Source organism: Bison bison, unplaced genomic scaffold, assembly GCF_000754665.1.
Source record: "Bison bison bison isolate TAMUID 2011002044 unplaced genomic scaffold, Bison_UMD1.0 scf7180017864371, whole genome shotgun sequence".
NCBI classification, from domain to species: Eukaryota; Metazoa; Chordata; class Mammalia; order Artiodactyla; family Bovidae; genus Bison; species Bison bison.
In genome coordinates, this window is record NW_011494943.1 from 6,599,883 (window position 1) to 6,626,616 (window position 26,734).

General features: G+C 47.4%; 1 protein-coding gene across 1 annotated transcript in view; it reads right to left on the reverse strand.

Moving 5' to 3' along the window:
* The window catches only part of LOC105000323 (CMRF35-like molecule 1), a 134,608-nt gene that overhangs the window by 37,542 nt on the left and 70,332 nt on the right, over nt 1-26,734 (reverse strand). The gene's annotated exons all lie outside the window — the stretch shown is intronic.

The following is a 26,734-nucleotide window of genomic DNA, read 5'->3' on the forward strand; positions in this document are numbered from 1 at the left end:
CACTGTGAAGGTCAGGTTGTCCGCCTGGTCTCTGATGGACACGCGGCCGTTCCTCCTTTCTTTCTCTTCTCCTTTGGTCTCCACAATCTTGCGACACACTGTGCCATACTTTCCTCGGCACCAGTATTTGTTATGCCCCTTGTACGCCTTCTCATACTGACACTGGACATGCAGAGAGCTCCCCATGGTGCCCGCCACAGAGCTGGGGCCCGTCAGCGACCAACAGCCTGGAAAACACAAGTCAGATCCCAGGACTTGTCCCGAGAGGCCCCATCAGCAGCTGTGTGCTTGAAGCCCCAGGGGAAAGTTACTAGGGAGGCGTGGGCCATCCCAGGCTCAGGGCTGGGGACCTGGAGAGACGCCTGGATTTAAGACCTAAGCCAGAGGGTCTGGAGACGGCGGTCAGCAGGGCCAGCTCAGACCCGTGCCCCACGAGCCCAGACACACTGCCTGGCTGCACGGGCACCCTGTCCCTGGGAACAAGGGGAGTCGGGCCACGGTTGGAGGTGGGAGTAGAGAGGGCTGGCAGTCCTGCCCTGTTCTTTTTTGTTGTTTGCTTGATTTGTTTTAATTTAAACTTTTTATTTTCTACTGGGGTATAGCCGATTAACAACATCACGATAGGTGAACAGGAACAATTTGTTTCAGGTGAACAGGAAAGGGACCCAACTGTAAATACACAGGTATCCATTCTCCCCCAGACCCCCCTCCCATCCAAGCTGAGGTATCCATTCTCCCCCAGACTCCCCTCCCATCCAGGCTGCCCCATAACGTTGAGCAGAGTTCCATGTGCTACACAATGGGTCCTTGTTGGTTCTCCATTTTAAATACAGCAGTGTGTACATGTCCATCCCAAACTCCCCAAGTATCCTCTCCTCCCATCCGTCCCCTCCGGCAACCATAAGTTTGTTCTCGAAGCCTGTGAGTCTCTTTCTATTTTGTAAGTTCATCTGCATCATTTCTTTTTACATTCCACATACAAGGGATGTCATACGATATTTCTCCTTCTCTGACTTACCTCACTCAGGATGACACTCTTTAGATCCATCCATGCTGCTGCAAATGGCATTATTTCATTCTTTTTAATATCCCGCCCTGTCCTTAAACCTGCAACCTCTGCCAGGCATGAGGTTTGGGCGTGTAACCAAAACACTTTCCTTTGGAGTAAGATTTCTACATCCTGGGCGTTTTGTAATTCAAACTATTTAAGAGTATAATTTCTTGGACTTTCCCTGGTGGTCCACTGGTTAAGAATCTGCCTTGTCATGCAGGGGACATGGGTTTGATCCTTGGTCAGGGAACTAATATCCCAAATGCTTTTAGCATTAGCATTGAAGAACCCACGCACTGCAACGAGAGAGTCCATGAGACACAAGAAAAGACACCACCTGACAACCAGAGACTTCACGCACCACAACGAAGCCCTGATGAAGAAATCAATGTTGTTAAGAGTATAACTTCTTGTTTACTCTGCTCTCCACATGTTCTCAAGGGAGAAAAGATAAATCTCTGGCTCTCATCACAGACCCTCAGATTTAGAAGGTGGATTATAATATCTCAGCCCAATTTTCTACCTCACCCACAAATATATCAAAAATGTTCATGAAATATGTTGGCAAATGCTACCAGGTTACTGGTGTTTGAATGAGGAAGCCGGATTGGATTGGGAAGGAGCTGGTAGGTCTAAGTTATAGGTAGCATCCCAATTCTTGGGTTGGCCAGTGAGCTCACAGAGGTTTGCTAAATTATATATGATTAACATAAAAGAGGGCCTTGTATGGACCAATGATGAGAAGGCATCTAGCCAAGACCAACCCGGTCTGGACACTGGAAGTTAAGGAAAAAAAAAAAGAATATTCTACTAATTCCAAGAGAGTACTCTCCTCTGTCCTGCTAGAATGTGCCTGGATGCAACATTAGCAGGTCTTACGTGGGACCATATAAATTCGTGTGTGCATTTTTTAAGGAAAGTGTTTGCTGGTGGCTTGAAGTTCACAGGAGCTCAAGTCGGAGAGCAATGAGTTCATAATGGAAACACTAGGTGGTCAGCAGAGCAATCTGCAGGATGCACCTTGAGTGGTTTTGTGAATATCACAGGCTTTGCTTTGTTCTAGATACCCCTTGGGCATCAGAAAGAGCCCTGGGGAGGAGGCTCATCTGGATTTAATTTTCAGTAATTTCACTTACTGGATATGTCACTAACCCCTTCACGGTCTTATCTGCAAAGTGGGGATGATACTAACTGCCCTGCATGAAGTTACTCAGAGGGGAACAGTAGGAAGGTTCCTTAAAAAACTAAAAATAGAGCTACCATGTGACCCAGCCATCCCACTGCTGGACATATGTCCAGAGGAAACCATAATTCATGCTGCTGTTGCTGCTGCTAAGTCGCTTCAGTCATGTCCAACTCTGTGCGACCCCAGAGATGGCAGCCCACCAGGCTCCCCCGTCCCTGGGATTCTCCAGGCAAGAACACTGGAGTGGCTTGCCATTTCCTTCCCCAATGCATGAAAGTGAAAAGTGAAAGTGAAGTCGCTCAGTTGTGTCCAACTCTCAGCGACCCCATGGACTGCAGCCCACCAGGCTCCTCCGTCCATGGGATTTTCCAGGCAAGAGTACTGGAGTGGGTTGCCATTGCCTTCTACTGTATATAAAATAGATAGCTAATAAGAACCTACTGTATAGCACAGGGAACCCTACTCAATACTCCGTAATGGCCTATATGGAAAAGAACCTAAAAAAAGGGGGATACACGTATGTGTGTTGCAGGCAGATTCTTTACTGCTGACCACCAGGGAAGCCGCCTGCAAAGCAAGAGACCCAGGCTCGATCCCTAGGTTGGGAAGGTTCCTTGGAGAAGGGAAAGGCTACCCACTCCAATATTCTCACCTAGAGAATTCCATGGACAGAGAAGCCTGGTGGGCTACAGTCCATGGGGTCGCAAAGAGTCACACACGACTGAGCGACTTTGACTTATATCCGTATGGCTGATTCACTTTGTTATACACCTGAATGCTGTACACAACATTGTCAACCAACTGCAATCCAATAAATTTTTTTGAAAAGTTGCTCAGGGGGCTGAATTGTGCCATAGATTTGAAAGTGTTTGTAGGTTGTAAAGGGCTTAATAAAGATAAGTTCTGTTCTTGCTCATTTTATATCGGAACCCACTTCCTCCGCCTTCATTCTCTTCCTCTCTGCTCTGGAATCGTCCTTGCCCTCTTTATATTTGTTGTTATATCCCTTACAACCCTCTTGGGTGCCCTCCTTAAATTTAAAGTAATCACTTTTTTCCAGACCGTGGTTGTAACCCCAGACGGGTGCACAGGGTGGAGGAGGGAGCTGGGATGAAAAAGAAGAACTGAAATTTAAATCTTTACAAGTGACTTCAAAGTTCCAATCTGAGCCCACATGAAACATCAGCTGCAAATGTTCTTAAGATGGAAAAATGAGGCTGTGGGTCTGGAGGGTTCAGCCAGTTTCACAGAAAGGGATGGGAAGAAGTTTCCATCTTCAGTTTAACTGCACTTAGGCTGGGGCACTTAGACATTTTATTAGATTTAGGTAAGAAGATTTAAACAAGCACTGATATGCTGGTAAACAAGCTCCCTAGGGGAGAAGCCTGATTTGTGGTGTTTGCCAGTTTCCAAGGTGTGAATACTCTAGCCTGTGACTGGTTTCTTTCTCCTTTTTTATTTTTTTTTAAACTTTTTATTTTATTTTGGAGTACAGTTGATGAACAATGTTGCATTCGTTTCAGGCTGTACAACAAAGTGATTTAGTTATACATGTGTAATACATTCTATACATACAGTATTTTCCTAATTACATTGTTACATATTGAACAGAACATTGAACAGAGTTCCCTGTGCTGTACAATCAGATCAGATCAGATCAGTCACTCAGTCGTGTCTGATTCGTTGTGACCCCATGGACTGCAACATGCCAGGCCTCCCTGTCCATCACCAACTCCCAGAGTTCACTCAGACTCACGTCCATCGAGTCAGTGATGCCATCCAGCCATCTCATCCTCTGTCATCCCCTTCTCCTCTTGCCCCCAATCCTTCCCAGCATCAGAGTCTTTTCCAATGAGTCAACTCTTCCCATGAGGTGGACAAAGTACTGGAGTTTCAGCTTTAGCATCATTCCTTCCAAAGAAATCCCAGGGCTGATCTCCTTCGGAATGGACTGGTTGGATCTCCTTGCAGTCCAAGGGACTCTCAAGAGTCTTCTCCAACACCACAGTTCAAAAGCATCAATTCTTCGGCGCTCAGCTTTCTTCACAGTCCAACTCTCACATCCATACATGACCACAGGAAAAACCATAGCCTTGGATAGACGGACCTTTGTTGGCAAAGTAATGTCTCTGCTTTTTCCATGATCCAGCGGATGTTGGCAATTTGATCTCTGGTTCCTCTGCCTTTTCTAAAACCAGCTTGAACATCAGGAAGTTCACGGTTCACGTATTGCTGAAGCCTGGCTTGGAGAATTTTGAGCATTACTTTACTAGCATGTGAGATGAGTGCAATTGTGCGGTAGTTTGAGCATTCTTTGGCATTGCCTTTCTTTGGGATTGGAATGAAAACTGACCTTTTCCAGTCCTGTGGCCACTGCTGAGTCTTCCAAATTTGCTGGCATATTGAGTGCAGCACTTTCACAGCATCATCTTTCAGGATTTGGAATAGCTCAATAGATCCTTTAAATCTCCCCCTTTTCCACCCACTTTTCCAGAAGAGTCTGTCATTACATTGGGCAGGCTCTACATTTTGTGAGGGAACCTAACAAAAAAATTACTCTAAAAGCATGAAGAAAGCCCTCTAATTTTTATCCTAAACTTACAAATATCATATATTAATGTATATATTATGGAATCTAGGGAAAATGGTATAGACGATCTTATTTGCAAAGCAGAGCCGAAGATGCAAGGAACAAACATACGGACACCAAGGGTGGAAAGTGGGGAGGACGGGGCGAGTGGGGAGATGAGACAGTCGTGTTCACATCACTATGTGTAAAGTAGATGTGAGAACCTGCTGTGTGGCCAAGGAACTCTATTCAGGGCTCCATGGTGACCTGAATGGGAAGGAAACCCACAAAAGAGGGGGTACATGTGCACATACGCATGACTCACTCGACTGCACTGCAGAAGCTGACCGTCACTGTGAATCAGCTCTGCTCCAATAAAAATTAATGTTAAAATGTGCTCTCATGCACTTTGAATGTCTCTTTAAAGATTTTCTCTTCTGAAAATTCAACCTTTAAGGAACAATTTGATCATGTTCTTCCAGGAGGGAGTTAACGTGGAAGCTGAGGTTGCCCTTCTAGACTCTTCGTTCATCCCTCCTGACAAATCTTTTGTACCCCTTTCAACTGAGCCCTGACCAAACAGAGCAGCTGTTCCTTCCTGAGCTTTCTATGGTCTCTAGTATCTCCACGCTTTTGCATCAGCTACTCCGATTTTCCACTCAGCTGACTCATTCATCCTTCCAGACTAACTCCCAGTGATGCTTTAGGGAGACCTGTATCCTTCCAGGAGCAGAACTAGGGGCCCTGTGTGCACGCTCATCACCATATGAGCAAACCTCTTCTATAGCAAGTTCCACACATGTCTGACTCTTTGCAACCCCATTGACTGTAGCCCTCCAGGCTCCTTGGTCCAGGGAATTCTCCAGGCAAGAATACCGGAGCGGGGGACTCCCCTGGTGGTCCAGTGGTTAAGAATCTGCCTGCTAAGACAGGGGACATGGATTCAGTCCTGGGCAGGGAAGATCCTACATGCTGCAGGGCAAGTACTGAGGCTGCACACCTCAAGCCTGTGCTCTGCAAGAGAGAAGCCGCCAAAATGAGAAGCCATGCACCACACAGAGCAGCCCCTGCTCGCCACAACTAGAGAAAGTGGCAAAGACCCAGTGCAGCCATAAACAAATTCTTTTTTTTTAATTAAAAAGAATACTGGAGTAGGTTGCCATTCCCTTCTCTGGGGGAATCTTCCTAACCCAGGGATCGAATCTACATCTCCTGCATTATAGGCAGATTCTTTACTGTCTGAGCCACCAGGGAAGTCCGAGTTTCATGCAGCAGCATAGTAACTTGACACCTTCATTCAATCACGAGTCCCTGAGTGCAGAAATTGCTCTGAATTACCGCATCCAGAACAGTCCTGGCACATAGTTGGTGCTCAATAAGTGTGTGTAGGCACACAGTTGGTGCTCAACAAGTGTGTGTAGGATCATAAGATGAATGTTTGAATGTATCATAGGATATACAGACAGATGAATTGATGTGTCCCTCCCATTTCTGCTGATGCTCTGCCTCTGGCTTGAACCCAGGACAGACCCTCTACCCTTCCAGGGTCCTGCCCTCTGCAGTACCAAGTTCCCAAAGGCCCCAGCCCCACTCACCTGGGAGGCAGAGAAGGAGAAGGGCTGAGGGCAGCCACATGGTCCTATCTCCCTGGCAGGTGGCCCCAGAGGATCCAGGTCCCAGCTGAAGTCTAGGCGCCGACAACGGAGCCTGGGTCACCCGCCTTCCACTTGTTCAACATTCCTTTGTGTTACTTGCTCACCTACTTCCTTTATAATTTCTTAGCTACTTCCTAATTTGAAGCCTTACTTAGAAAAAGGGGAAGGGTGGCAAGAGACACTTCAGAGAACAGACAAATCAACGAGAGAAATCTACCAATTTTTTTTGTCCATTCAGTGACACTATAAGGTTTGAGTCACACCTTGAGCCTTCATGATCTCAATCCCTAGATATAAAGCAACAGAGAAGCCCCCTGGTCCCTCGCCTTCCCCTTCTTCCCTCCTCTCTGGCTGCCTACTTTTGTTGTTGCTGTTGTTTTGTTTTGTTTCTGGACACACCACATCACATGTGGGATCTTAGTTCCCCGACAAGGGATCGATCCTGAGCCCCCCGCACCGGGAGTGCAGAGCCTTACCCGCTGGACCATCAGGGAAGGCCCTTCTCCCGTGTCATCCCTTCAACACTGATAACAGCGGGAGGGAGGCTATGGGTCTCACGTTATTTGATCCACCAAGAGGATCAAACAAATGTCCAGTCCCTTCAGTCTTGCTTTTCTGTTGTTTTCTTCTGCTTTCTTTTTTTTAATTCCTCAATATGATCCTGGAGTTGTTTATAAAGTAAAGGAAATTCGAGTAAGCAAAATCAAGGGCTGATGCCTTAAACTATATATAAAATATGACTAATGTGGTCACATTTCACTAAAATCCAATATGAAAGCACGCCCACTGTGGTAGATGAGTCAATACAGAGACTTCCTCCTAGACCCAAATAGGAATTCTGTATAAAACACAACCCTGAAAGTTGTAATATATAACTGAAGTCAAAATCATGCAAAGAACATCCTCAAGTGCCAGAAATGTAAAGGGAATTGAAGGCCAAGACCAGGAGTGGGACCTGATACCGAACAGCTAATGGAAACTATTAGAAATGGATAGCTCTCTTTCAGGAGGAGAGAGGCTGGCATTTAAACAGCCCCTCGGGACCTGGACGTCCAGTAGCATTCCCAGCGCAGGGGGTCTGGGTTCGACCACATGCCACAGCTAAGACACACACAGCCAAATAAATCAATAAATATCCAAATAAATGAAGAAACAGCCACTCAGGGCCAGAAGCCGATGTCTCAGGTCTATATTAGGCAGGAGCTGGAGCTCCCTGCCAAAATCTGGGATCCGTAAAGAGACCCTACAGCCTCAAATCAGAGTGAAGGGAAGCCTCGTGGAATCATGACACCATCCTGACCCCTTACAGCCACGTATTAAAGAGTCTCCCGTAGAAACGGGGACCTAGGTTGGACCACATACAAATGTGAGCTTCAAAGTCCCAGTTTCTCATGACACGACACGTATAGACGTAATATAGATAAACTTCCCGGCGATCCGGTGGTTAGGACTCCATGGTTTTACTGCTGAGGGCCCAAGTTCAATTCCAGGTCAGGGAACTAAGATCCCACAAGCCACACAGTGCAATACCCACCCCCTCCCAAAAAAAAAAGAAAAAGAAAGAAATATAAAAGCATGCTGGCAATCGATGAGGCTTGTAGGGTTGTAAGAGATGAACACAAACCCACAGCCACACCTCCAGCCCTCCCTTTTTTTGCACAGCCCATGGGCTAAAGACAGTTTGACATTTACAAAGAGTTGAGGGGAAGATAGAAAGCAAAAATATTTCATGACGTGAAAATTTCATGGAAGTCAAATTTTAGCCTGCATAAATAAGTTGTGTGGGAACACAGCTACCCTGCTTCATTTACATGTTCTCTATGTGGCTTTCCGGCTCCAACAGCAGAGTGGAGTGGTTGTGGCAGAGACCACATGTCCACAAAGTCTAAGATGTGTACTGCCTGGTCCTGACAAAAAGAGCTTGCCGTCCTCTGCTCTCAGGATGGAACCCTCCCCACGTGTGCCTTAAGAATGACATAAGCAGTCATTCTTACCCGTAATTATCATAGAAGAGGAACTCTGGGAGCAGAACACCCTTGGGATAGTCATCACGTGGGTAATAGGAGCTACATTAGGTGGTGTGATGGTTTTTCAGGGTCCAAACAACCCAGAAAGTGACCTCAGGCCAGAGAGAGGGTTCAGGCCAAGTCCAGGCCAGCTCAGTCCAGGCCAGTTAGAGACCTGGGTGCTTCTTCCTGACCCCCACCGTCTTCCTTTGATGGCCCGAGATGTGGGCACTCTCTTCTGGGTTCCATTCACTTGGTACAACCCCACGTGGCTCTGGAGGAAGCAGGTGGTCTTTACCTACGGACAGCACCTGGCCCCCTAAGCAGCTGTAGTCACACCTGGCATTCCTGCCTGGTGTCTCTAGCCCCTCGCCCCAAGGGCCTAGCTGAGCCCCGTGACCTTGGGACGGCTCCATCCTGACTCCACTGGCATCTCCAACTCAACACAACCAAAGTCTAGCCCTTCTCCCTCGCTCGCCCACCACCACCACCACCAGCATCCTGTGTTTCCTCTCCACTCCCTGGGGTCCCCTCTCTCGACCTTTCACTTCCTGTTTTTACATTTGTCGTTAAGTGCTGCTGCCCCAAACTGCCCTGAGCCCAGGAGACACCCTCTTTGATAGAAAAGGGAAATCAGCCAATGGAAAAAAACCACTCTTACTAGCTTGAAGTTTACTTCTGATACAGATAGACTAATTGCAGGTAATCAAAAGAAAGAACATATAATGAGATGTAAAATATGCTTAGGGCTTCCCTGGTGGCTCAGAGGGTAAAGAATCCACCTGCAATGCAGGAGACACAGGTTCCATCCCTGGGTCCAAAAGATCCCCGGAAGGAGGGCATGGCAACCCATTCCAGTATTCTTGCCTGGAGAATCTCACGGACAAAGGAGACTGGCAGGCTACAATCCATAGGGTTGCAAAGAGTCAGACACGACTGAAGCGACTGAGCATATAATTATAAATACATTTAATATTAAAAGTAGTCTCCTTAATATATTTCATGCAAAAAATGTTGTGTATAATTAATGTTTTTAAAAGCTCCTGAATAGGCCAATTTATGGAGATTTAGAGTGTATTTCTGCCAAGAGTGGGGAAAGGACTCTATTTCCCAGGCACAGAGCTGGATGAGCTGGTCCCCTCCAGGCCCCTCTGCCTGCAGGAAGGAGACTACTGTGTCCTGCAAGAATTACCCAGAGAAGCCGACGCCTGTGGGTGAGGAGAGGAGCCGGGGGTCAGGCGGGCAGGCAACAAGGAGCCTGGACGTCCAAGGAGGAGGAGAAGGGACAAAGTCAAGGACGGGGTGGGCCCTGGGAACTCAAGGTGAGTGTCCCCTGGGCAGAGGGGACGTCCACCTGTGGAGTGAGAATTCCTAATAACGTGCTTTCACAGCCTTGAGAAATTTCACAGGAACAGCACTTGGAAGAACAGCATATGTTAAGAAACTGTTATGATTATTCTTCATGTTTTTCTTAGAATAGGAGCCTTGTTACAAACCCCAAGGCCAGACCCAGAAAAGAGTATGACTGGGATCCTGAAAGCATGGACCTTGGAACACCGGGTCAGCGTCAGGTATGAACACCACCCACACACTTGCTGACTGTTCCCGAGACAATCAGGAACGGCCTGCGGCAAAAAACCAGGAGATCTGGACTATGTCAATGCAGTGTCTTGGGAAAGACAGATCAAAGAAAGTTTGGTAGTCTGCAATCAGGAATAAAAGCTGGACTCAGAATGGATGCTACACCTCCAGTCCAATAGAGGCTGAAGGTGCCCTGACCCATTGTACCAGATTTCATGTTCTGTTTGCATTCTCTTCATTCCCGGACCTTTAAGGCAACACACCTGCTTGGCCCTAGAACAGTAAACAGCACCATGTGTGGCGAAGGAGCAGGTCCCGAGCTGGGTGTCCAGAGCTGCAGAGCTGAGCAGGAACCAAGCCAGACTCGAGTCAGGGCTTTGCTTCCTCAAAACCAGCAGCTCTGCCGCCGCCCTGTGAAGCCCGTGCATCTCCACCAAGGGCACCCCGCCCCCGCGCTCTGCACCCAGAGGAAGCCCGCTCACAGCAACCAAAATACAATTTAAAACTAAATGAAAAATAAAGAGCTATGACAGTGGGTTTCAGCAGAGGGATTTCTGCCCCCAGGGGACATTTGGCAAAGCCTGGAGACAGTGGTGGTTGTCACAGTCGGGGTGGGGGGCGTGTTACCCCCACCCCGTGGGCAGGGGTCAAGGATGCTGTGTTCACAGCAGTGCGTGGGATGGCCCCACCACCAGGAGGTACCCAGCCCAGAGTGTAGGCGGGGCCAGGGCTAAGGGAGAAGCATTCCAGGCCGAGGGAAGAGCAGACGCAAAGGGCCTGAGATGAGAAACCACTGGATTAATTCAAAGAACAGGAAGGAAACCAGGAGAGCCTGGCACAGCATGGGGAAGAGAGACGCAAGGGTCTGAGAGGGGCCCTTGTCAAGCGCGGTAAAGAGCTGGAATGTTCAGGGACAGCCGTGGGAAACCTCCGCAGGGCTCGGGGCAGTGTGGGCTCTGGTTTATGTATTAAAACAACCACTCTGCTGTGCAGACGTGGGAAAAGGAGAAGCAGGGAGGAGGCAGGCTCTGCTGTCACCCGGGAGGGCAGTGACGGCGGCCTGACGCAGTGATGCACCCGAGTCTGCGGTCCCGGGGGTTCCGAGAAGCAGAAGCATCAGGATTTGTGACGAACTAGGTGCAAACTGAGGGGGAGGGGTAGGAGGAATCCAGAGTGACTCCCAGGTTTGCTCCGGCGAAACTGGGTCACGGTCAGTGTTCTTCGTTTGCTGGACCTGCCATAACAAAGGTCTTTATCTTCTCCTAATTCTGGAGGCTGGAAGTCCAAGAGCAAGGTGCGGCCAGGCTGTTTTCTCCGAAGGCCTCAGTTTGTAGATGACCATCTTCTCTCTGTGTCCACATGGTCTTCCCTCTACATGCGTCTATGTCCGAATTTCTTCTTATAAAGACGCCAGTCATATTGGGTGAGGACCCACAACAACAACCCCATTTCAACTTACTTCTTTAAGGACCTGATCACCAGATACAGTCACATTCTGAGTCGCGGGGAGTTAGGACTTATTTCTTTTCATTTATTTTTTTTGGCTGCACGGGGTCTTTGTTGCTGCGCAGGGGCTTTCTCTGGTTGCAGCGAGCAGGGGCTGCTCTCAAGTTGCAGTACCCGGGCTTCTCATTGCAGTGGCTTCTCCTGCTGCAGAGTGTGAACTCTAGCGTTTGTGGGCTCAGTAGTTGTGGCTCTCAGGCTCTAGAGCTCAGGCTCAGTAGTTCAGCACCCAGGCTTGGTTGTTCTGCGGCATGTAGGATCTTCCTGGACCAGGGATCAAACCTGTCCCCAGCATGGGCAGGCAGATGCTTAACCACTGGACCGCCAAGGAAGTCCGGGGGTTAGGACTTTAATGTAAGTTTTCGGGGGACACAACTCAGCCCATTAAACTGGTGACACTTCCTAAGATGGGAGAAGGGCTTTGATGGTGAGGATGGATCTAGAACCCCACAAGGACGTAGTAAGCTCCCAACGTCCATTAGACGTCAGGTGGAGATGTTAAGCGGGGAACCGAATATGCAGTGAGGGATCTGGGTGAAAGACACCCATTTGGAAGACCACAGTAGTTACTGGTACTTCAAACCGTGAGACTGCGTGAGGTACCCAAAGGACTGCGTGAGGTACCCAAAAGATGAGCAGTCCAAGAGCTGAGTCCAAGAGCTGAGCCGCCAAGCTCGCAAATATCTTCTAAATCAAGAAGGGGAGAAAGTGATAAAGTAAATTAAGGAGGAGGAAAGCAAAGCAGGAGGTAAACCAGGGGAGTCTGAAAGCTAAGAAAGGAGCCAGTTTCCTCCAGGGAAAAGTGATTAACTGAGTCAAATGTTGCTGAGAAGCCAAGGACGATGCGAACAGAGATGGTGCCTTTGGACTGGTCAAGAGCATCTCTATAGACTGCTGGGAAGACAGATGAAAAGCACAGCAGAGTGAATAAGCAAAGAGGAGACCAACAGCTGGAAAGGCTGGGGGCTAAGGGGCATGTCCTTCTCAAAAGGAGGAAGCTTTCCCTGTGCTGCTCGGCTGTAAATTACCAAAATGTGACACTGAACCTTCAATTTATTAAAAACCCACACTATCTGTGAAGGGCAATAAAATAAGGTGTGCCAGTAGATGACAGATGGGTGGGTAGACAGCGAGATGAAGGCCGAGGAGAGGACCGAAGGACGGACAGGCAAGTGACTGATAAGCTGTTCTTCTTCTTAACCTCATTGGAGTTATTTAAACATCACTTTAAGGGCTTCCCTGGTGGCCCAGGGGTCAGGACTCTGAGTTTCCACTGCAGGGGGCACAGGTTCGATGCCTGTTTGAAGAAATAAGATCCCGCATGCCACAAGGCACAGCCAAAAAAATAAATAAACATTGCTTTAAAATTATTCTGCAAACTACACATATATGTTTTATACAGGCTTCTCTAAGCATGATATACATTTAAATGTACACGTATGACTATATATATATAATTAAATATACAGATATATGTAATGAAGCGATTTCCATGGATTTTGAGAGAGAAAATCAATGCTAGACTTCATAGAGAAAAACAAAAACCAAAAAACACGGTTTTGAAATACAAGGACTCCACATGTATTTGTAGTCTTTAAAAGAAAGAAACAGAAAAAAGAATTCAAAGCACTCCACCCAACCAAGAAATGAACCCAAATAATTTTAGTTTGAGGAAGAAGCGATACAAAGGAAATAACAGTGGAAAACAAGTTAAGCTTTAGAATTTAGGTCTAAATCATCATTATTAATATGGTTATATTTATTGAAAATGCTAAAGTTAATTCTTGGAAAAAGATATATCATTTTTTTAAATTAATAAACATTAAGCAGCCAGGTCTCAGAGCTCCTATCACCACAGACACCTCTCACTTCCTTCGAAGATTCCGGGGAAAAGAAGGGTACCTAGGTCAGTGGGTCCTGCTCAGCCATGGACGGGGGTGTGGGCCTTTCTTCCTGGGCAGCACTCTGTTGTGGAAAATCAAATGTTCTGGTGGAAAGCTGAGTGGGAAGCTGGCTATAGGGTGATGGGAGCCAGAGTTTCTGGAAAAGACCAAGAGCATCTCAGGGGAGCAGTAAGTGGAGGTGCAGCCGTCGGAGGAGGCCAGACAGGGCTCCTAGTTACAGCAACTGCTGTCCTGCCTCGAGCCCAGTGCTGGGGGCTTTGCTCAAATTATTTCTAAGATGTGCATGCATGTCTGCTCAGTCATGTCCGACTCTTTGAGACTCCAAGGATTGTAGCCAGCAGGCTCCTCTGTCCGTGAAATTCTCCAGGTAAGACTACTGGAGTGGGTTGCCATTTCCTGCTCCAGGAGATCTTCCCGACCCAGGGATCCAATCCAGGTCTCCCGCATTGCAGGTGGATTCTTTACCACCTGAGCCACCAGGGAAGTCCAGTTATTTCTAAAGCTCACAACAAAGCTGTCAGATGGGTACCATCATCCCCAGGTTACAGATAAGAAGACGGAAGCCCAGAAAGGCCCTGAAACCAGGCATCATCTCATCAGGCTCACAAGTCCCAGTTCCGCTTGGTGTCCTTTGGGATGGTTGGGGAAAGCCAGGCGAGGGAGCAGGAGACATGCTTGTAGAGGAGACCGAGGGCTCGGTGGCCAGGAAGTAGGCAGATTCCTTTCCCAAGGAATCACAGCCTCGTCCCCAGCCCTGCTGGCCCCCTGCCCCCCCGAGCTGGGTGTCGCAGGCTGCACGTTACACAGGAGACAGGAGAGCTGCCGTCTGGGCCTCTCCCCACTGCCCGACCTGCACCCGCCGTAACCGCCCAGAACATGTGCATTTCGGGGAAGCCACCACACGGAAGAGGCTAAGAATCCAGAAGAGAAGCTTCTCTTCTCTTCACCAAAATCACATATATCCTCACCTGCCCCCTCACCTCTCCTGAGCAGGTCCTCAGAGTTCTCTGAGAGGCTGTGTCCCAGGAGCTAGCCTTTTGCTGTTCAGTCACTAGGTCATGTCTAACTCTTTGCGACCCCACGGACCGCAGCACACCAGGTTTCCCTGTCCTTCACTCCCTCCTGGAGTTTACTCAATCTCATGTCCATCGTGTCGATGATGCCATCCCACCATCTCATCCTCTGTTGCCTCTTCTCCTCCTGCCCTCAACTTTTCCCAGCATCGGGGGAAAAACTTAAAATGAGTATTTTCTGTTCATCAAAGGACACAGTGTAGAAAATGAAACGGCAGGACAGAGACTGAGGGAAAGTGTCTGCAGTGCATCGTGGACATCTGAACACTGGACAGCTAGAATATATAAAGGACTCATAAATCAGCAATAAAAAGGGGGAGCAACTCAAGTTTTTAAATAAGCCTAGGATGTATTTGAATGGAAACTTCACTGAGGAAGATACGTGAAGAGCTAATGCACACATGAAAAGGTATTCAGTCGCATCAGTTTTCAGAGAAACACACCTTAAAACCACAGTGAGAACTGGGTGGATGGTTGGGCAAAAGCAGTGAATATATACTTAACGCCACTGAACCATGCACTTTGAAATGGTTTAACTGGCCAGTTTTATGGTATCAATATGTATATCTCACCACAATTTTTTTTTTAAAAAAGAACAGGAAATGGGCCTTCCCTGGAGGTCCCTGGTGGTTAAGACTTCACCTTTCAAAGCAGGGAGTGCAGTTTCAATGCCGAGGTTCAATCCACCAGGTTCAATCCCACGTGCCTGGTGGCCAAAAAACCAACACATGAAAAAAAAAAAAGAACAAATTCAATAAAGATGATAAAATGGTCCACATCAAAAAAAACTTTTAAAGAAGCACATTAAAAAAAATCATAAACCTGAGCTTGTGACCTTTAGGTCCCCACGTGTGCCCTGTTCATCTTTTATTGTAGTTTTGCTTGTCATCTTCTAACTCCACACCCATCCCTTGCACCAACCCAAACACCGTCTCTTGAGTATTTCTATTACACAGCATTTGAGCTGAGCAGCATCTCCTTCATCTGCTTTCTCATCTGAACATCTAAGTTCTGAGATGCATCCGGGAAGCTGCTGGTCGTCCCTCCTGATGGATGGAGACTCTCCCACCCCTTCTAGCTGCCATACTGCATCGGCTCTTTATCTGTACACATTTCTGACCAGGTGCCTTCACAGTGCATCCTGGGGTCACCCTCACGCTCATCTCCTGTGTGTCTGTGGCCAAGGGCACCCCAGGGAACTTCCCTGGGCAGAGCCTCAGTCCCCAGGAAGAAGAAAAAAAACAGAGGGTAAGTGTCTGCCTGAGTTGTAATGCTAATTAATGCTTGGTAGAGTCGGGATTCAGAGAAGGCAATGGTACCCCACTCCAGTACTTTTGCCTGGAGGATCCCATGGATGGAGGAGCCTGGTGGGCTGCAGTCCATGGGGTCGCACAGAGTCAGCCACGACTGAAGCAACTTAGCAGCAGCAGCAGCAGCAGAGTCAGGATTAAAATGCCAGCCACCAGATTTCAGAACCCATGTGTGTCTCTGGGCCAGGAGGCTGGAGTTGGCAGGACACACGTGTCTGACAACCAGGAAAGAACCAAACGAATAAATAGCTGAGCATCACAACGTGTTGGGTCTTTCCAACAGCGGCTAACAGCCTGTCTCTGAGAGAAGCACTGTCATTGTTCAATTGCTCGGTCGTGTCCGACTCTTTGTGACCCATAGACAGCAGCACGCCAGGCTTCCCTGTCCTTCACCATTTTCCAGAGTTGGCTCAAACACATGTCCATTGAGCCAGTGATGCCATCCAACCATCTCATCCTCTGTCATCCCCTTCTCCTTCCACCCTCAGTCCTTCCCACCTTTAGAGTCTTTTCCAAGGAGTCGGCACTTCACATCAGGTGGTCAAAGTTTTAGAGCTTCAGCATCAGAACTTCCAATGAATATTCAGGGTTGATGTCTTTTAGGATTGACTGGTTGGATCTCCTTGCTCTCCAAAGGACTCTCAAGAATCTTCTCCAGCACCACAGTTTGAGAGAAGCATAACACACAATTAAAAATAAAAACAAAACAGCAATCTGGATCAGCTCAACATAGGTGACCTCCTACAATACTCATTCCGGATGACTGATTCTTATTTTCATCAAGCAACGTTCAGACCGGTCATTTGGTCTCCAGAACAAACCTCGACACAACCCCGCCATTCTGAACTCTACCTAGGCCCATCCAGCGGAGAGTAAGGATTACACTCTCCTACTTCCGTTTTCATGTCTGTCTCGTCACTGTGGCTTTCATTCACAATCACAGCCATTGTTTATTCTGCTGCTTTTTTTTTTTTTTTTAGGAAGAAACTGAAAAGAAAACCTGTAAGTGTCTGGCAGACAAGCACTAGAGAAAACAGCAGTGTGACCTCCTCCTGTGCTCACAGCCTGGAAACCCCAGCGGTACTGCAGCCATGGAGAGAAAGTCCATGCGCCGAGGGCCTCGAGTGTTCGTGGGAGGGTCTCCTCGGAGTGTCAGCAGAGAGCCTTGGACACAGATGCTCCTGAAGGCTTTATTCACAACTGTCAAATCTTGAGGCAACAGAGCTATCCTTCCAAACATGTCCTTCCAAGATGTTTGGTGACTGGCCAAACAAACTGTGCTACATCCCACAAAGGAAGGTTATTCAGTGCTAAAAAGAAATGAGCTGGGACTTCCCTAGTGATTCAGTGGTTAAGACTCGGAGCTCCCAGTGCTGGGGGCCAGGGTCTGACCCTTGGACAGGAACTAGCTTCTACATGCCACAACTAAAGTTCCTGCATGCTGTAACTAAGACCCGGGACAGCCAAATAATATATATATATATATATATATATTATTTTTTAAAGGAGACAGAGACATAGGGAACAAACTTGTGGACACAGTGAATGAAGAAGAAGGTGGAATGAATAAAGAGAGTAACATTGAAACATATACATTACCATGTGTAAAACAGGTAGCTGATGGGCGTTTGCTGTATGACTCACGAGCTCAAACCCGGTGCTCTGTGACAACCTAGAGAGGAGGGATGGGGTGGCAGGTGGGAGGCAAATTCAAGAGGGAGGGGACATATGTATGCCTATGACTGATTCATGTTGAATAATGCAGAAACCAATGCAATACTGTAAAACAATTCTCCTCCAATTAAAAATAAATAAACTTTATTTTTTTAGAAAAGAAAAATTACAGGTTGATATAATACATAAGGCAAAATTACAAATGAAAACCAGTAAGTGTCTGGCAGACAAGTACTAAAGACAAGGACTTTATTGAATTAAAAATTCAGTAAAATACTCACAAGAAAGGAAAGAAACGAGCTAAAGCATCACAGTGGCAAAACACATCCCTCCTTTTTCAGTCAGTTCAGCCACTCAGTCGTGTCCAACTCTTTGAGACCCCATGGCCTGCAGCACTCCAGGCTTCCCTGTCCATCACCAACTCCTGGAGTTCATTCAAACATGTCCATCGAGTCGGGGATGCCATCCAACCATCTCATCCTCTATCATTCCTTTCTCCTTTTGCTTTCAGTCTTTCTCAGCATCAGGGTCTTGTCCAGTGAGTCAGTTCTTCACATCAGCTGGCCAAAGTATTGGAGTTTCAGCTTCAACATCAGTCCTTCCAATGAACACCCAGGACTGATCTCCTTTAGGATGGACTGGTTGCATCTCCTTGCAGTCCAAGGGACTCTCAAGAGTCTTCTCCAACACCACAGTTCAAAAGCATTCGATTCTTCCGTGCTCAGCTTTTTTTATAGTCCAACTCTCACTTCCATACATGACCACTGGAAAAAACATAACTTTGACTAGACGGACCTTGGTTGGCAAAGTAATGTCTCTGCTTTTTAATATGCTGTCTACATTTGTTGGTCATAACTTTTCTTCCAAGGAGCAAGCATCACAGTGGCAAAACACATCCCTCCTTTTTAACCCCCCTTTTAGGAACTAAAAGTCAGCATCCACAAGCGAAGATGCCTCTGTGGGAGTTATGGGATCCAGCACCATACACCAAGGGACCCGGGAGGGGTCTCACTCACTTGTGCATTGAGTAACAGACACAGATCTTGCAAGGGGCTGTGGAACCAGCGGAAGCCAGGGGACTGGTCCCAGCCCTTCTCAGCCACAGCTGGGGAAACCTGGTGAAGCCTGACCTGGGCAGACACACCCATACAAGAGAGTCTCTGAAGAAGCCCAGGCTTCCCAGGGCAGATGCCAGCACTGCACCGGACCAAAATGCACTGGAGAAGGGAATGGCAACCCAGTCCAGTATTCCCTGGAGAATCCCATGGACAGAGGAGCCTGGGGGGCTACAGTCCATGGGGTCACAAAGGGTCAGACAGGGTGGGGCAATGAGCGAGGAGGGAAGACAGTCCTGCAGGATGATGCTGGAGGATCCTGTTTCTCTCCTGCAGAATCCAAAGTACTGAGGCGACACCACCGTGTGACTCAGGGGACGGAGGCGCTGCGAAAGAAGCAGATCAGAACGTCAGAGGGCACCTAAGGGATGTGGTCCGTACTGGCTGCGCTCAGGAGCCCGGCAGGAAGCATGCCCAATAGCCACTGGGAAAACTTCACCGGAGGATCGATCGCCCCCCGGGGCCCCCAGGCACGCCCAGCTCACTGAGGGTTAAACCCACTCTTCCTCTACTCTGCAGAGAGCACCTCCGAGCCCCGGGAGAAAGGGAGGGAGGGCGCTCGGGAAACAGGCGGGGCTCTGCGGGGAACGAAAAACAAACTTGAGCGGTAGCGCCACCTGCTGGAAAATAAGAGTTTTCCAACAGCCAGCCTGGTGAATTGTAGTCTAGAGAAGACATAGCAGCCTAAGAATACTGCCACAGGTACTTCTCTGGTGGTTCAGTGGTTAGGAATCTGCCCTTCAATACAGGGGACCTGGGTTCAATCCTTGGTTGGGAAGATCCCCTGGAGGAGGAAATGGCAACTCACTCCAGGATTCTCGCCTGGAAAACCCCCTGGACAGAGGAGCCTGGCGGGCTACAGTCCATGGGGTCGCACAGTTGCACACAACTGAGAACACACACGTGCTCACGCACTAGAGCATCGAGAGTCTTAAGGGGGGATAAAAAACAAACTGGAAGGAAACTGGAAGGAAAAGACAGTATATGGGGGCGGGGGACCGGTAAGAAGTTGCAAGTGCAGAGTCTATTCGGTTTCTGGCATTCCCCCCAGGCCTAAGGGTTCCCGCCTGCAGAAGGAGGAAACCAGACCCATGAGGGCACCGGACCCCAGAGCGCCCTCCTGAGGTCCTGGCCCGCCTCCGCCGTGTCTAGGTCTTGGAGGGCAGGACAGAAGGAGCCAGCCCCCAGGGAGCTTCCTGCTCCAATTGAGGTATCTTACAGATGAAATTTTATTTAAATAAGAGCTTCTGCAACCTACAAAAATATTTGTGTTGTGTGTTCCCCACACAGCTTAAGAAAATTTCTTTAGTGTGTTTTTTTTTTCTATTTTTAATTTTTGTTCCCTGATTTAAATGTAATATACTCACTATAGGAATTTTACAAGATGCAGAATACTGAGAAAATAAAAATCACCATTATCTCATTATCTTACTGCTAATGGTCTGGTAACAATGTTGCTGTTTAGCTGCTCAGTTGTGTCCAATTCTTTGTGAGCCCATGAACTATAATCTGCCTGGCTCCTCTATCCATGGGACTTCCCAGGCAAGAATACAGGAGTGAGTTGCCATTTCCTTCTCCAGGGGATACTCCTGACCCAGGGATGGAGCCTGTGTCCCTTGGGTTGACAGGCAGGCTCTTTACCCTGAGCCACCAGTAAAGTCCTTTCTGGTAACAGGACTTCCCTGTTTAGTCTGAATGTACTATTTTTCTGAACTTGAGATCTTTTTATACAAATTGTCCCTTTTATACATCATGACCACTTTCCTTTGACAGCTAATTTTGTATCCCTTCATCTCCAAAATTCCAAGAAAATGACCCCCAAATACCCTTATTTTTTTTTTCTTTGACTGCTTGTTTGGCTTTATTTTTTTTTTTACATTTTATTTTTTAAATTTTATTTTATTTTTAAACTTTACAATATTGTGTTAGTTTTGCCAAATATCGAAATGAATCCGCCACAGGTATACATGTGTTCCCCATCCTGAACCCTCCTCCCTCCTCCCTCCCCATTTTTGAACAGAGAGTTGGTTTTCCAAAAAGCAGCAGAAGCAGGAACTAGTGGAGAGGGAAAATCTTTCTTGTTGGGCTTCCACCTGACACAGAAACTAAATTGAGAGGTTGATAAAGTGGCTTCGGTCGCCCGGCACAGGGCAGTGTCTGATGAGTAAATGTTGATTGATGATTGCTTCTCACGTGCCTGAAAGCATCTCGAGATAAGAGGGAAAACAGAAGCCAGTGCTTTCGTGATAAACAAAGATGCCCAAAACGCCTTCTCTTAAACCCAAGCCAATTTCTGAGTCCAGGGTGGAGTCTCCACACAGACCAAGCATGCTTATTGTCTGTGCTTTGTCATTGCATGTTTATTTAATCACTATTTGTCCAGGGAGTAGGACACAGCATTGGGTGCTTTGAAGGAGGCAATGAAGAAGCCAACACGGGCGTATGGAGTGGATATCCTTTGATGCTAAACCCTTTGCGTGCAGCTTCCCATTAAGCAGTCAGCCATTGCATCAAACACCTATGCTGTGCAATATAATAAATTATTTCTAATAATAATAGCTAATATATATTGTCACAAATTGCACAGATCTGACCCAAAGCTCATATTCTCACCCATTCTTTCTACTACCTTCCCACTAGCGGACTCAGTATAAAGATGTCAATTACCCAGAAGGAGATAATAGGTGACAGAGACCAGCCCCCCTCAGCCAGCCCCTTTCTTAGGACCTTCCACAAAGAAAATCTCTGCTTCTGCGTCTACCACCATCTGCCTCCATTCCCACCAAGACTCTTCCCCACTTCTCCAAAGGAAACAAAGTCCTAATTGAATCGTGTTTTCAGGCGCAGCCATTGCTTGGATCAAGCATCAGTTCCAGACAGCTGCAACATTCAGTTGGCTGCCCCCTTGTCCCCAGGACTCCTCCCTGAAATCTGGATTGCTCCTTCAACAGGAAAAGCACAGGGCTGGCAATGAGGTCATGTAATGACTTGATATATAACAGAAAGAGACGGTGCCAGACTCTGGGAAATTATTCAGAGTGACTTTATTTAGTGTGTCTCACAGCCAGTGATCACCTGGCAGACTGCGATGCAGCAGCTGATAAGACAGGACAAGACAGCTCTGACACCTACACTGACCTCCCGGAGATGAGATGAGCCTGAGACCAAAGTCCCACCCTCAGAGCTCGTCTTGCATGTAGGTGGCACCTCGAGTCTAGCCACAGACAGTGCTGTGACCTCACTTCTCATGTGGCCGGGAGGTGTCAGGCCGCTGACACGCACCTGACTGTCCTGCCCTGTGTCATGAGCTCCCCGTTGAGGGAAGTATTTTTGTCCCTGTCCCTGCCTGGATTTTAGAGCAAGTAGTTGAAATAAGACCTCCCATCTGTTCCCACTTCTGAAATATCAGGTGGAAAGGCATAGTCTCTCTGAATCAAAGACTTTCCACGTTGAACCATTAATTTGAGAGTTACCCTTTACTCTCCTTTTCCCTTTCCTCTCTTCCTTTCTTCTCCCTTAATTCCTCTCTACCCAACTCTATCCAGTAGCTCCTAAACTTGTCCTCATGTATGAGTCATCTTTTTTTGTTGTTTGGTTTGTTTAGTCTCTAAGTTGTGTCCAGCTCTCTGCAACTCCGTGAACTGCAGCCTGTCAGGCTTTTCCATCCATGGGATTTCCCAGGCAAGAATACTGGAGTGGGTTGCCATTTCCTTCTCCATAGAGTCATCATAGAACTTTATAATAACAAATTCCCAAGCCTTACTTCCAAGAGACCCTGATTCAGAAATTCTGGGGAAATCTGTATTTTTGATAAGGGCACCAAACCCTGCCCCCTCAATTCTAAGGAAACTCACCTGAAGTCTGTATGAAAACTATTAGTAGACACCCTCCTTCCAAATCCAGGATTTGAAACTCAGTCTATGTAAGGAGCTAACACTACAGCCCAGGTTAATAATAGCAGTGCCTACTGTGCGCCAAAAACCAGCACAGGGATTTATGGATTATCTCAACCACACAAAAGCCTCAGAGCTCAGTATGATTACCAGAGCCCACAGGGAAACTGAGACCTCAAGAGCCAAGTCAGTTTGTTGATGTTGTTCAGTCATGTCCAATTCTTTGCAACCCCATGGACTGCCGCACACCGGTCTTCCCTGTCCTTCACTATCTCCCAGAGTTTGCTCAAATTCATGTCCATTGAGTCTGTGATGCCATCCAACCATCTCATCCTCTGTCGCCCCCTTCTCCTCCTGCCCTCAGTCTTTCCCAGCATCAGGGTCTTTTCCAGTGAGTCAGTTCTTCACATCAGGTGGCCAAAGTACTGGAGTTTCGGCTTCAGCCTCAGTCCTTCCAGTGAATATTCAGGACTCATTTCCTTTCTGGTTGACTGGTTTGATCTCCTTACAGTCCAGGGGGCTCTCAAGAGTCTTCTCCAGCACCACAGTTCGAAAGCATCAATTCTTTGGTGCTTACCCTTCTTTATGGTCCAACTCTCACACCCGTGCCTGCTACTGGAAAAGCCATAGCTTTGACTATACAGATGTGATGTCTCTGCTTTTTAATCACTTCCTTCAATAGAAGGGATGAAAAAAACATGTGGGCTCTTCCTTCAACCAAACACACAGAGCAATCAAAACAACGAACCACAGCAACAAGCAAAATATAGAAGAATCTTAGCAATATAATCTTAAGTCAAAAGAAACTAAAATTTTAACAATGTACTTTGAGAAATGCATATAGATACAATGGGACTGTCTGAAAAAGGAAAGAAGGGAGTGATGGACACAGGAATCAGGATCATCATAACCTCAGATGCAGGAGACGAAATTATGGGTGGGCTGGGGGAAGGGGAATATGATTGCATATAGATCATTGTCAAGGTCCTAGCCTTTGGTTTAGGTTTGCACGTTCTTATTGCATTATAATAAAAGAAGGAAAGAGGGAAGGAAGAGAGGGTGGGAACCATTCATGGATGAATGTGCTAGAACACATTGCTTTGATTATCCCAATTCTGTGCAGCCTGAAGTTCAACTGAAAGAAAAAATAGGTTACTAGATGAATAAATAGTTGGAGATCCTTGCATCATCAGCTCTTGGAAGGGGGGACTGAATTTTCCTCTTCCCAGTTCTGATGCTCAGTTTTGTGCCTTGAGGAGAAAAATCACAAAGGAGAGAGAGCACCTAGGGGCCCAGAGTACCTTCTGCCTCTTCTGAAAAATACCTGAAATTGAATCTGCTGATCCCTGCAAGCAGGTGGCAGGCTGCATAAGAGGGCCTGCTGGCATAGGATCGTGGCCAGGTGGTGTGTGATTTCAGCAAAGAAAGACCCTCAAAATATTATGCCTCCTACAAAGAGGTGTACAACACACACCTGCTACTAACTATGGATAAGACCACTTGTTAATCCTCACAGCCAAGTTGTTGTTTGTTGCTAAGTTGTGTCCGACTCTTTGGCAACCCCGTGGACTATATAGCACACCAGGCTCCTCTGTCCATAGGATTTTCCAGGCAAGACTACTGGAGTGGGTTGCCTTTCCATTCTCCTGGGGATCTTCCTGAACCAGGGATCAAACCCAGGTCTCCTGCATTGCAGGTGGATTCTTCACCATCTAAGCCACTGATGGGTAAGGACACTGCAGGTCTGACATCTGTTCCTGCTCTGCAAGAATGTCCCCAGAATGTGTTTCCACCTGTGAGTGTTGCCAGAGTAATGAGACTCAGATATGAGGCTAGAGTCGTAAGGGGGCCCATCGACTTTGTCAGGGGTCCTTACCTTCCTGGCTGTCCCCGCTAGGGACAAATGTCCACAAGGAGGAGACAGTGAGTTACAGAGAGCTTTGAGCTCAGTAGAGGAGCCTGCCCAGATGCTCCTTGAGTCTCTTGGTCTGTGCAGCTGGCCTGTGCACGAGACAGAAGAGCGCTCCAGTGTGGATGACTGATAGAAAGACCCCCAGCTTATGGATCCTAGCCATAGGGGCTGTCACACTTACCCAGATTCCAGGGAACAGAGGCACTGGGACTCTGCCCAGCGCTTGGCAGCAGTCCCCTGTATGTGCCCGGAATGGGGGTGCTGGAACAGAAGTGGCAAGACCACCAGCTGTCTGTAGCCCTGGAAGGGCAAACCCTCTTAGCTTTTCCTCCCTGAACCCGACGGAGCGGCAGGAAAGGTTGGAACTTAGAAAAAGCCCTGAATGTCAGAGAGTTTTTACAGCAAAGGAGCTTAAGGTGCTGAGTGAGTCACCCGCTCCCTTTCTGAACCACAACTCTTGACTGATGATTCTATGCAAATGAGGCAGCTGCAGGATGTGGGATGCATATCAGCTTGGGGCCACTCTGCAGGACTGAATCTGGTTCTGTCCACTATCTGCAAGATCTCAGTGATTAATTTAACATCCCTGAACCAGCTCACTCCCACCATCTATAAAACCAGAAGAAGAGCCTCCTCCAAAGGATTATTGGGTTAGATTAAATTAGACAGTACCTGCAAAGGAGACTGACAGATGGTGGCCATAAGACAGACGCATTCATTATTCATCCCTGTATCTCCCAGAGAACATCCAGTAGAGAAGCTAAGAGAAGCCAAGGCAGCAAAACTATGGTTTCGAGATAAGTTACCGCGATGGCTTTAGAGTGAATTTCCCTTATTGGAAGCTCTTGTCAGTTGTCAAAGGTGTGATTCCTTGGTGTGCTGGGAGAGGGGAAGATACCAGTTGGGGGCCTTTCTCAGAAAGGAAGAGTCGATGCTTGGAGATCCCTTCCTGGGTGAAATCCTTCCCGCCTCCCTCATCTCCAGGCAGAGAGAACTGATCACCATCTTCTCCAGACCTGCAACACTCATTCTCAGTATTATTATTCTCAATATATATCAGGTCATGGGATGAGCATTTCCTGTGCCTTATTTCATTTCATCCTCATGACAATCGCATGAAGGAGGGAAGTGAAGTTTAGCAAAAGTGAAATATGGGTTGGCTAAAAAGTTTGTTTCAGGTTTTCCATACCAGCTTACAGGAAAACCCAAACAAACTTTTTTTGGCCAACCCAATAATAGTGTCATCCAGATTAAAAAAAAAAAAATGGCAGAGCTGGGATTCAGCTCCGGGTCTGCGGTTCCAGCGCTACACTACCTCCCTGACAGCCCATCATGGCCCTTCTCACCTGCTGTGCTACTTCTGCATCTGTTAGTCACTAGGAGACTGTCAACTCTTCACAGGCAGGAAGCCAGAGGGTCTTCAATCTGTTTATCTCCAGCACTTGGTACAGCACCTGGCCAAGAATGAATGAATGAGAGATATTCTCCAAAGCCCCAAGGGAGGAGACAGCCCCATTGTTCCTCCCAGGTCGGTGTGATTCATAACCTCCATCCTCACCCAGCTTGCTGGGGGGAGGGGGAGATTTGGGGGGAAGGACAGGTGGCTGCGTATACCATATACAAAGAGATTTGGGGGGAAGGACAGGTGGCTGCGTATACCATATACGGGGAGATTTGGGGGGAAGGACAGGTGGCTGCGTACACCATACACAGGTGGCTCTTTCCTACAGTGAATTTCTCACTCGCTCCAAGAGCCCAGAGCTTGATCACGGGAGCTGTGCCAAGTGCTTCACGAGAGGACCGGTGTTGCTGCATCCTTTATGCTAGAAAGGCCATCCTGTCTCCTCCTTTCACAACTTTATGCAACATTAAATCATCATGGAGTTTTATTGGGAATGTTTCTTTCAAATCCACTTGTCTCAGAATCCTCCTGTTTCACTTTTATTACTGTGGCTTATAGATTATTTCCTTCGAGACCCAAAATGGAGCTGCCACTTAATCCCCACCTGAGGTTCAGCTCAGCCAAATAAATAAATAAATATTAAAAAAAAAGAAAAAGAAAGATCCTAAGCGTTGCCAAAGAAAAACAAGTAATAAAACAGGCCATTTCCATAGCTGAGGAATTAGTCTGGCAACACTTTCAGTTAGCAATACTAACTCCATTAGTGAACTGGAAGATGATGTAGTAATGTCTTCAAACTTGGGGGAAATTGACCTCACCTGGAATTCCAAATTGAGCTGAGATTGAGTAAGGTTAGAACAAACACTTTTTCAGATACGTCAAGACTCAGGAAGTTCACCT